Raw genomic sequence first — 11,382 nt, forward strand, 5'->3', positions numbered from 1 at the left:
AAAGCAGCCACATGGGGAGGGGGATTTGGATTAAAGCAATGACACATGGAACATAAAAGCGTAACCTAGGCTGCAAAGCTTAACTGATGACTTGTTTAACTGATGGTTGTACATGAAACAGGTCAGAGGTTCAATCCCTGGCATCTCCTGGAAAGGCTGCAAAATAATCCTGTCTGAAACCCTGCAGAGCCACTGTCAGTCAGTGTAGACAGTGCGTAGATGGACTCAGTGTAAGGCAGCTTCCTATGAACTTGAAGTCTAGTGATCTATGTGTGCCTGATCAGTGGGGTGAGCCACTAAACTGTAGGCCACGCCATCTAATTAGGCAGTGAAGCATCTTCAGGATTAAATCTGCCCAACAAGGCTGGCCGCTAGATCCTCCTGGACAGGAAGGAGTATAAAAACAGGCTTCCTGTTCCACTTGAAACCTTGCCTGAACAGCATAGTTTTCTTGACCTTTGCTGTGTTCCTGTATCCCAGGTGTGTGGAACCTTGGCCCTCCAGATGTTGCTGAACTACAGCTCTCATAATCTCTGTCCATTGGCCATGCTGGCTGGGGCTGATGGGAGTTGTTATTCAGCAACATCCGGAGGGTCCGATGTCCCCCACCAGAGCTTGGAAAAGTTACTTTTTTGAACTACAACTCCCATCAGCCCAATCCAGTGGCCATGCTGGCTGGGGCTGATGGGAGTTGTAGTTCAAAAAAGTAACTTTTCCAAGCTCTGCCCACACCTGCTGTATCCTTTGGTTGCTCTTTGATCCTGTCTCCTGGTTTATAGTTTGATTCTCACTTGCTCTCCAGCCCTGTATTATCTATGGCCCTATCTTCATCCCTTAGCTCTGTCAAACAATTCCTGGCTCCCATCTCATCTCGAACTGCTGTCTACTGCACAGCTCTGATGGGGGCATGTGTTTAACTTCTTCACACCTGCAAAAGACTCATTGCCTTTAGCAGTCATAAAACTCGTATTATTCTCCATTTCTTCATATCATTGTGGAAAGAGCACAGTTAGGCTTTGTCAATCCCACCAAAGTCGAAACAACTTAAGGATGCTAGTTTGCAGACTTCCTCCAGCCAAACTTAAAACACTTTCAAGTCCTATCAGTTTTAATGGGAGAGTTAAGTACATGTGAAAGTGCATAGGAAGCTGTGTCTTATACCAAAAAAGACCACTGGTCTATCTGGCTAAGTACCATCTACACTGATTGGCAGTGGTTCTCCATGGGTTTCAGACAGTCCTACTTGGAGATGCTGGCAATTTAACCTGGGACTTTCTGCTTACCAGGCAGATGCTCTGCCACTGAGCTACAGCCCCTCAGAATTCTAAAGTGCTTGACTTTGACTTGTCCAAGTTTGTAGAGCAAAAGAATTATTTGCTTTCTAGAACCCCTGGGGTTCCTTCTCTAGAGTGGTTTTTGGAGGGGAATTGATGCCCCTGTGTGCTACATGCGCCTAGGATAAGTATATGCTGGTCTTCCAGCCACCTGCACAGAACAGGTAGACCACAGCTGTGCTGGTGCAGGATACTCTGTCTAAACAAGCAAGGTATGAGTTTGACTTAGAGTTCTCTTGTACCATCCTTGGGCTTACCTTGCCAAGGAAGTTCTTCCCATAGTTTTCTGTTTGTCTCTAAAGCGTTTAGTAAGAAACAAAAGAGAGCATCACGCAGACACGTCCTAACACTACCCAGTGCTGCTTCTGTCCATTTGCAGCGTGAGTATCAGGTAGCAGCACCACAGATTCCAAACAAGGTTCTGAGTGTCTGTGTGTACATTCCATCCTCTGCCAGTTTTATGTCATGGAGCATGTAACAAAAATATGTAAACAAAGGAAAATAGTTTCCTCTTCTTTTGAAGAAGAAACAAATACAGGGAGGCACTCTTGTTAACACGTTTAGATGGGATTGTAGAAATGACATCAATTTGAACATTTTTGTTATTCATTTATTTAGATGTGTATCCCAACATGTCATTTTTTAAAAGTTATTTATTTATTAAATTTATCTCTCACTCTTCCTCCCATACTGTTAAGGCGACTTACATAAATATTTATATGGTAGTTTTTTAACCTTTAAAAGAGAGAGAAGGGGAGGGGTGGGGACAGAAAAATATAATTTCTCTAAATAGCCTATGGATGCCCCCAAATTAGTTAGTGAGACTAAGAGCAGCTAGTTGTTTTCTTGGAGTATTATTGTGGCGAGGGAGAAGGTGCATCCTGCCAGCAGCTCTTGGGAGAAGGACTGCAGCTCAGTGGTAAAGCTGTCTGAAATCCCAAACAGCTGCTGCCAATCTGTTTTGACAATACTGATCTAGATGGACCAAAGATCTGACTCAGTATAAGGCCGCTTCCTATGTTCCTATGTTGTCTGCTGGTGGATGAGTGGGACCAAGATGCCAGTCCTCTCACTTCCATAGCCACGGGGCAAACAACAGTTTGGCAGAGCTTTCACTGGGACAGCAGCCACATGGCAGCTGTCAGTGCTTTGGCAGGGGTTAACTCAATCAGAATCAGGGTCTGGGCACTTCAGTTACTTCAGTGTGTTTAGTCTTACTGCATATACAATAGTTGATGGCAATCTACTCTCTGTTGCATAATTTCCTTCAAAACCTTTCCATAGCTTTCCTCCAGTGTATACGGAACCTGACCTTTACCATAAGAAGAAATGGCTGTTTATAACAGCCTTTCCCAACCAGTGTGCCCCCAGATGTTATTGGACCACAACTCCCATCAGCCTCAGCCAGCATTGCCAATGGTCAGGAAAGATGGGAGTTGTGGTCCAACAACATCTGGGGGCACACTGGTTGGGAAAGGCTGGTTTATAACATGTTGTGAAACAGCAATATGGAAGAAGTAGAGGCAAAAGCCTGTAATAGTTGTGTACAAGCGGGAATTTCAGCAGGTATAGTTTGCATGACAGGTTACACCTGCTAAAATTCTCTCTTCTTTAAAACTGTTAATGGGGCATGAGTTCTGTCATCTTTTTCACCTGGAACCCCAGTTATCACTTATAAATACCAATCTAGAGAATAATTACAGTGCAATTCTCCATGTTTAGATAGAAGTCCCATTTTGTCCAGTGGGGCTTACTCGTTTGAATCCAATTGAAATCAGTGGGACAAATTAGTCATCATGATTAAAATTCAGCCCCATCAATTTCAGCGGAATATAGGCATGAATACACTTCTCTGGACTGGGACCACAATCATCAATCTGGATACACTGGTTGACAAATGTGCTGTTTAGGAAGCAAAGTCACATAAACTTTGACTTTGCACATACCATGGACTGCAAAAAAGACAAATAACTGGGTGTTAGAACAAATTAAACCAGAACTATCACTAGAAGCTAAAATGATGGAACTGAGGTTATCATACTTTAGACACATAGTGAGAAGACATGATTCAATAGAAAAACAATAATGCTGGGAAAAATAGAAGAGGAAGACCAAATAAGAGATGGATTGATTCCATAAAGGAAGCCACAGACCTGAATTTACAAGATCTGAAAAGGGTGGTTCATGACAGATGCAACTGGTGGTCACTGATTCATAGGGTCGCTATAAGTTGTAATAGACTTGAAGGCACATAACAACACGACTAGCTAGATGGATTGCTTTTTCTGTTTTGTTTTTAGAACTGTTAGAAAAAAATACATCAAAGCATATTTGAAAATTACTGAGAGTTGTATTCAACTAAGCCCTACTCAAAACAGACCTATTGAAATTAAAGAACCTAAATTAGTCATGTTTATTAACTTCAGTGGCTCTACTCTGAATAGGACTAGCATTGAATAACACCCTAAGAGTGGTATTCATTTAACTCATCCCATCAGTGCAAGGATTATTCCTGGTGCAACAGGATTTCCACCCCTCCCCCCCGCACCCTACCCAAATCTTCTCTGGAGGGTTGTGGGAACCCTAGAACAGACTTAGGGGTGTGGGGGGGGAGGAGCAGAAGTCCATTGCGCTGGTGGTAATCCTTGCACTGATGGGACCCTGCCTTAGTGCAATGTGGGATACAACCCTTTTATTTTATGTAGCAGAAGAAAATGTTTGTTTCAGAAGAGGCCATCCGTTAGCATATGCAAATAAGGTAGCAGCAAGGAAATGAATGAGAGAGATGTAGGCTGCCTCCCCCATGGAAAGGGAGAGGAGCTGGAAATGGCAACTGGAACTAGATGTAGGACAGATGCTAAGCTTTGAAGGTGAGATCAAAGTCTTGGAAATTTGATGGGCTAAGAAGAAGAGGGCTTAGTGAACTGAATGGAAAATAGAGAGCCACACAACAGAGGAGGTCAGCAATATGGATCACAGATGACAAAGAGCACTATATTTGTTCTTTGGGAAGGATGATAAGGAGAGGTACTCAGTGGAGGATACAGCTCCCTATTGGTTTAGAAGATAGCCTTGACAGAGGGGATTCCACACAGTTAGCAGATTATTGGCAGCATTAATCTTCCCAACACAGGGTGTTTTTCATCCTAAAATGGTGATGCAGGCATTTGTAAGCAGGAGCAGGCAGTTGCCAAGGAACTGTGGGTACAAGTTACTCCCTGAGCGTTAGGAATGTGTCTTGATTAGGCTAGGAAGACTGCAACATGGGTAGCTGTGTGAGTTTGGAGATAAAAGCCTTCCCTTATGTTAACCGATAATGCAGGAGGCCAAAGTAGCACCTCCCGTATATTTTGTACGCTTCCCCTTGTGGCCTTATCACTGACTGCCTTTAAATTCCCAAGTCCAAGTGAAAGTGTTGGTTTTATTTATTTATTTATTTATTATTTAATTTATATCCTGCCCTTCCTCCCAGGTTTTAACCTTTAAAGCATGAAACAGTTTGGGACCAGGCTACCTGATATTCTCCCATATGTTCCTACCCAAACCTTTGGAGGCCCTGCTCCAGGTGCCCCCACCAAATGAAGAGAGGTGGGCATCCATAAGGGAGAAGACCTTTTCAGTAGTGGCACTCCAATTATGGAACAGCCTTCCCAGGGACGCTTGCCTGGGTGCTATCCTTGTGGTCTTTTTGGTACCAGGTGAACACCTTTCTGTTCACCCAGGCCTTTTAAACAACTTGAATGATTTGGAGAAAGTGGATAGAGGACAGTTTTTCTCCTCTCTCATAAGACTAGAACTCAGGCCTATCTAATGAAGCTGAACCTTGGAAGATTCAGGACAGACAAAATAAAGTATTTCACAGTGCATAGTTAAACTATGGAATTTGTTCTCACAGGAGGCAGTGTCGGCCAACAACTTGGATGGCTTTAAAAGATTAGACAAATTCATGGAGGATAAAGTTATCCATGGCTACTAGCTATGATGGCTGTGTTTTCCCTCCACAATTGGAGGCAGTGAACCTCTGAATACCAGTGGCTGGGAAGCACAAGTAGGGCGAATGGTACTGAACTTGGGTCTTGCTTGCAGGCTTCTCGGAGGCATCTGGCTGTTTTTCCTGTTTTTTTGGTATTTTATTTAGTTCTTCCCCTTCCCTTTTAATGGTTTATGTTTAACTTTCTATTTTAATGTTTTTAATTTATTCTAAGCCTTATTTATGTTGTGCAGCAACATGCAAATGCCATAAATGAAAAAAATTAAAATGCTATGGTCTGGCTGGGTCTCTTCCTTTGATTTGCATGGGAGAAGACTGAGTATCAGGCCATGGGCAAAGCAGGCAAGTTAAGGTAATCCAAATAGGGGCTGCAGAGGCTGAGGAGAGGAAAGCTGCCTTAAATGTTATTTTGAAAAGGGAGATATTCAAACAATATAATAAACTCCCCCTGCAAGTAGAAAGCACATATGGAGTGGGCTGAGCTACACCCCTTCTCCTTTAAGTAATCATGCTTTTACTTGTAGGAACATTTGTATGTTATTAAGTTTTTTTGGGGGGGGGAATGTATAGGTGATATTGATCACTGACCTTCCATGTCAGATCAAATTGTGACCTTAGATAGTGGGTGAACAGAAGGAACAGAGACATAAGGTTAATAAAGGTTGAACGTGCATGAGCAACTGCTATTGCACTTATTTTGGGGCTCTGTGTCATCCATGATGATCCTGTGCTCCTAATTGGACTGTCTGTAATGAGCACGGGAGCAGTGCAGTCTCTCTGTGTGTTGCATTTGCAGGTATCAAGCAGTGCAAAATAAGTAAGATCTGACACTTGCAGTAAACTCTTTCTCTGGAAGCATCCAAAGAAATGTCACATTAAAGATTACTATGACAACAATAACTCATAATCACAATAACAGCGGTTCATCATCTTACTGTCTGCCCATTTAACTGTTCCGGCAAAACAGAGCAAAGGCAGCAGTTGTCTACTGCCAGGAAAGCCTCTGCTTGCAGGGTCATGCTATTGGTTTCTCTTGGGAAGAACTATTCTAGAGACTTCCATAAAGTCATCAGATTTTGGAGCAAAGGAGGGAAGAAAGAACGGGAACATATGTTTAGGTCTGTATCTTTTCCTGGATTGAAAATCTACACCAAATCTAGTTAACACCAAACAACTTTTTCAGCCCAGAAGACAAAGATTATTTATTTTCCAGCTACAAAAGCAGCAACTGCTGAAGGGGCCAGAGACCATCTACCTGTGTGAGTTTCTGCAAGACCTGCTCCCTGCATTTCTGGCTGATTTCCACCTGGCCTGGAAGGGTGGGGCCCTGTCTCTCTCCAGCTACAAAAGCAGCAACTGCTGAAGGGGCTGGAGACCATGTGTGTGTGTGTGTGTGTGAACCTGCTGCTCGGGATGTCTATAGACTACTGGGGTTAGTTGTTTTTTAGTTGTTTTGGGGGTCAAGATTTAATTTTGGAGATTCATTTTTGCTGTTATTTGGACTACAGCATATTTTTGTTAAACACTGTTGTGAAGTGTGTGGGGATTGTTTAATTGTATATTTATTGAGATGTTCTCATTAGTTTGTTGTTTATTATTATTGTTTGGCTACTTATATACTGTGTATATTTATATGTTAAAAATAAAAATGCTACTTATTTGCTGGGAAATTGAAGATTTTTATCTAGGCCTTTTTATAAAGTGTTTGGTTCTTTTATTGTGACACATTTAAATGTTTTTTCTTTTCTTTTAATAATGTTGTTATTTAATTTTGAGAATTGCATTATTGTATTTATGCATTATGATGTGTTATATTCATGTTTTTGTAAGCCGCCTTGAGGGCCTTTTGGCCATAAGGCGGGGTATAAATTTAATAAATAATAATAATAATAATAATAATATTTTATATATGTATTTATAGCACATCCCAAGGGCTTAGTTAACTTGCTTCAGCTACTAAAAAGCCATCAAGCTATTAACAATCCCTCTGAACCCAGCTGTTGAAAAGCCTATGTTACATATTTCACAGATTTGATAGGAAACTCCCAAAGTCTCTTTGTGGATACCTGTTTAGAAGGGTAATTTTAGCTTGCTTGCCTAGTTTAGGGGGAGGGACACAGAGATGACTGATATTTTGCTGTTACACATATTGACTGATGAATTTCATTCAGGCAGACAGTACCTGAAAAAATATTAAGGTGAAGCCATCAAGAATGCCAGCACTAAGCTATTAGCTGTGCCAAAGTGAAACAAAATAACCTTTCCTACAATGTGAGATGGTTAACTCCACAAAGCGGTTTTTATGTTGCTTCCCCTAACATCCTCATCAAGAGGAGCTAATTAGTTTCTATCACCCGTTGTTCAAGAACAATTTAAAGTTTTCTCTTGTTTAAATTATAACTTTTTATGCTACAGGATAATAATAATAATTATTTATTTATTAAATTTGTTAGTTGCGCTTCTGGCTGGTTGTCCAGCCACTCTGGGCGACGTACAAAATAAAAACATACAAATACATTAAAACATTAAAAATCTCAACAACAATAATAAAACCTAGCCCACCGCAAAAGCCTGCCTGAAGAGCCAGGTTTTCAAGGCCCGGCAGAAGCTCATCATAGAGGGGGCATGGCGGAGATCATTTGGGAGGGAATTCCACAAAGTGGGGGCCACAATTGAAAAAGCCCTCTCCCTAGTCCTCACCAGTCCAGCTGTTTTAACTGGTGGGATAGAGAGAAGGCCTTTTGAGGCTGATTTTGTTGGGCGGCATCGCTGCTGATGCTGGAGGCGCTCTTTCAGATAGACTGGGCCGAAACCGTATACGGTTTTAAAGGTCAGAACCAACACCTTGAACTGGACCCGGAAAACAACCGGTAACCAGTGCAACTCCTTTAGCACTGGAGTGATGTGATCTCGCAGGCAGCTGCCTTTAATCAGGCGAGCCGCCGCATTCTGTACCAGTTGCAGCTTCCGGACCGTTATCAAGGGTAACTCCACACAGAGCGCATTACAGTAGTCTAGGCGAGAGGAGACCAGGGCATGTACCACCGATGGGAGCAGATGATTGGGAAGGTAGGGGCACAGCCTCCGTATCGGATGGAGTTGATACAGCGCTGCCCGGCTCTCAGCCGAGACCTGAGCCTCCATGGACAGCTGGGAGTCAAGAATGACCCCCAGGCTGCGGACCTGGTCTTTCAGGGGCAATTGTACCCCATTGAGCACCAGGTCAGCATCCCCCAACCTTCCCTTGTCTCCCACAAACAGTACCTCGGTTTTGTCAAGGTTCAGCTTCAGCTTATTCCTTCCCATCCAGGATAAGACCTTGCTGCTTTCTTTACATGAGACATTATGGGTTTTGCATTCAATTATCTACAGTAGCTATAAGAGACTGCTATCATGACAGAATTCACTGTTGATCTTGCGGTTTATACAATATGTATATCTCAACAAGGTTGACTGTTTCATATGGTGGATGGAAGTTTATTATCTCTTGGGATGAAAGAACAGGGAGTGGGCATATCATTGTTCCTAATAAGGGCAGGTCAAACCAGCACGCACTACTGCTAGAAGGAGATTGGAGAGCAGTGTGTGCTCCTCAACAGACTGAGGAAGACTCAGGACCCTGAATAGGTGCTATAGCTGATATTGGATCAAAACATTCAATTGATATATCTCTGGAAAATCAATAATGTATTTTTCTCTGCCTCTTTGGGACACTGTTTCATTCTTAGTATTTCAACTCTCCCATTGTTTTGTTAGCAGTGATATTATCAGCATAACATCTAAAAGCAAAAAGAACCACTATTGTATAGTAGTTTAGTGGCATCACCCTAAGTCCACTTACTGCCACTAAGCTGTCATTTAATCACTCGGATGTAATTCCTTTCAGACTAGATGTATTAATGATCAAAAGACCAGATTGTCATTTTATTTCTTTGTATAATTAACTAAAGCAAAACATTATCATCTTCCTAAGACTGCCACTGAATAAATGTTCTGATCTGGACACACAACAGGACGCTGCGTTTCTGCATTCTTATAATACTGGAAAATCATCTTTTAACAGAAAGTATCTCAGGTAAATGTCAAAACTACAATCTTGCATGCTTCTTTTAAAAAGAACACATTTCAACCAAGTGTGGATTATCCTTGCATTTATTTCTTGATTTGATTTTTCTGTTGCTATCTAGTTTTAGATAGTTAAGATTTAGATAGTTGTAGTCATGGGGCCACACATTTGTATCAATTTTAAGCTGCAGTTGTAAACACCATTGCTTTATTGTTGAATTATAAAAGGTATACACCCTTCATTAAAGCTTCCAGGGTAGTTTACAAAAACAAGATAAAATACAAAAACTAAAACTAAAATATAATAGACATATTTTTTATGAAGAACTGTCAGTTGCTTGGGAATAAGTTCCACACACTCTGGAAAGTAAATGTTTTTATTTTTTGTCACAGTAGAATGTGGGTTCTAGTAAGGTGGTGACATTTTGAACTCTCAGTTCTCAGTAAAGATATATTTATACTTAAAGAAATAAATTCAGTTATTGTTAAGTCCAAACATATCCTGTTTATAAGTGCTCGTGGAGTTATTCACAAGAAGTAAACATTCAAACTGTAATTTAATAAGATAGATATTTTTGATAGCAGTGGCAGAACTCGGAGCTATGTCAGAAGGGCAGAACAAAATGTACCAGGTGTACAAAAGCACTTATAGACTTCCAAAAAATAGACCGGTGACATAGAAAGCACCAGACAAAACTCTCACAGTTGATTCAGAATATTTAAGCATGCCTATTTCATCTTGCTTCCCAGCAGTCTTCGCTACTAGGTTTTACAGCTGTTGTGATACTAGTCCCTGCCAGTCTTTTTTACAAATAAAAGTCAAACCTTAATAAGTTTTCTGACAGCCATGTGTTTAGACAAGCACGTATGGCTGACGCCTTTGTTATAATTCATGCCTTCATATACCATCTCCCATCATGAGTCCAATTATGTTTTAGAATGTTACTATTAGCCTTGCTAGTTTGACAGATAGCTTGAAGAATGTGATAATTTTCCTGTCCTGATAAAAGTAAAGGAGAGCATTGTTTGGTCTTTTTTTTAAGAGTCTCTCTCTTCTCAACTTTATAAATTAAACAGAACATTAAGCACAGAAGGCAAAGGCAACAAAAGCACTTAAGAAAACATTCACAAACAAGATGCAAAAAAAAAAACTGTACTGGAAAAGTCAATTCAGTCTTACCTGACAGCTGGCAGAAAGGAGCTAGATGCCTTCCTTTTACAAAGACACTGTGTTCAGAAATCTAGCTTGCATGACCAAGACTGAAGGTATTCAGGCCCAGAAGAACACACATACAGAAGCTCCCCCCCTCCGCCCCTCTTTCTTTCTAGATCTATCAGTGACTGAAGTAATGCAGGAAATAGGGAAGAGAGTAAAAGAGGAACGCAGTTCCTGTTCAGAGAAATACCAGTCAGAAGAAATAGGAGGTACAAACTCTTCTTTCCCCAGGCTTTTGTCTGAAAACCTCTTTTTCTGTTGTTTCCACACACACACAGAGAACTGCTGCTCTGTGGTGCTAAGCTTTGGCAGTGAAGTTCTGAGATTGCATTTCCCCTCTCCTGGTCTCCTCTCACACTGTTAAGAGCGATGACTTGGTTGAGCTGAGCTCGCTGGTGCTATATTTAACCAGTGTTCTCAGCAAGTCAAGCCTGTCAACAGCTGAGAAGTTTGGAGCAGGCTTTGCTGAGTTCCTCAGCTGCTGAGTTATCAGTGGATATAGAACTGCACTCTGTGGCTACTTCAGTACATGTGAAGGAACCTCACGTTTTGTGAAAAGGAAAAAGAAAATATCTTCCTGTGACTATAAACATCAACACAAATTAAGTATGTAATTAAAAAAAAAGAACATGGAGAAGGGACCATAGCAGGGTAAGCAAGTCAATGTCTTTTTAAAAATTATTTTAGTCTTTAAAAAAAAATTACAGGAAAACCATCATTTGAAAGGCCAATAGCATTCATTAGAAAGATATCACACATGCAATAAGCACCTGAAA

At 41.2% G+C, this 11,382-nt stretch overlaps 1 protein-coding gene across 2 annotated transcripts in view; it reads right to left on the minus strand.

Annotated features, from left to right (window-relative positions):
* The window catches only part of FILIP1 (filamin A interacting protein 1), a 124,593-nt gene extending 113,603 nt beyond the window's left edge, over nucleotides 1–10,990 (minus strand). Inside the window, exon 1 of one of the 2 annotated variants that reach the window (XM_061623147.1) lies at nucleotides 10,571–10,990. The gene's annotated coding sequence lies outside the window, so the exon portion shown is untranslated. The remainder of the gene's footprint in view (nucleotides 1–10,570) is intronic. The other variant, XM_061623148.1, reaches the window with a different exon arrangement.
* Between the last annotated feature and the right edge of the window lie 392 nt (nucleotides 10,991–11,382).

The sequence above is a fragment of the Rhineura floridana genome, chromosome 4 (assembly GCF_030035675.1).
Source record: "Rhineura floridana isolate rRhiFlo1 chromosome 4, rRhiFlo1.hap2, whole genome shotgun sequence".
In the NCBI taxonomy this organism is placed as follows: Eukaryota; Metazoa; Chordata; class Lepidosauria; order Squamata; family Rhineuridae; genus Rhineura; species Rhineura floridana.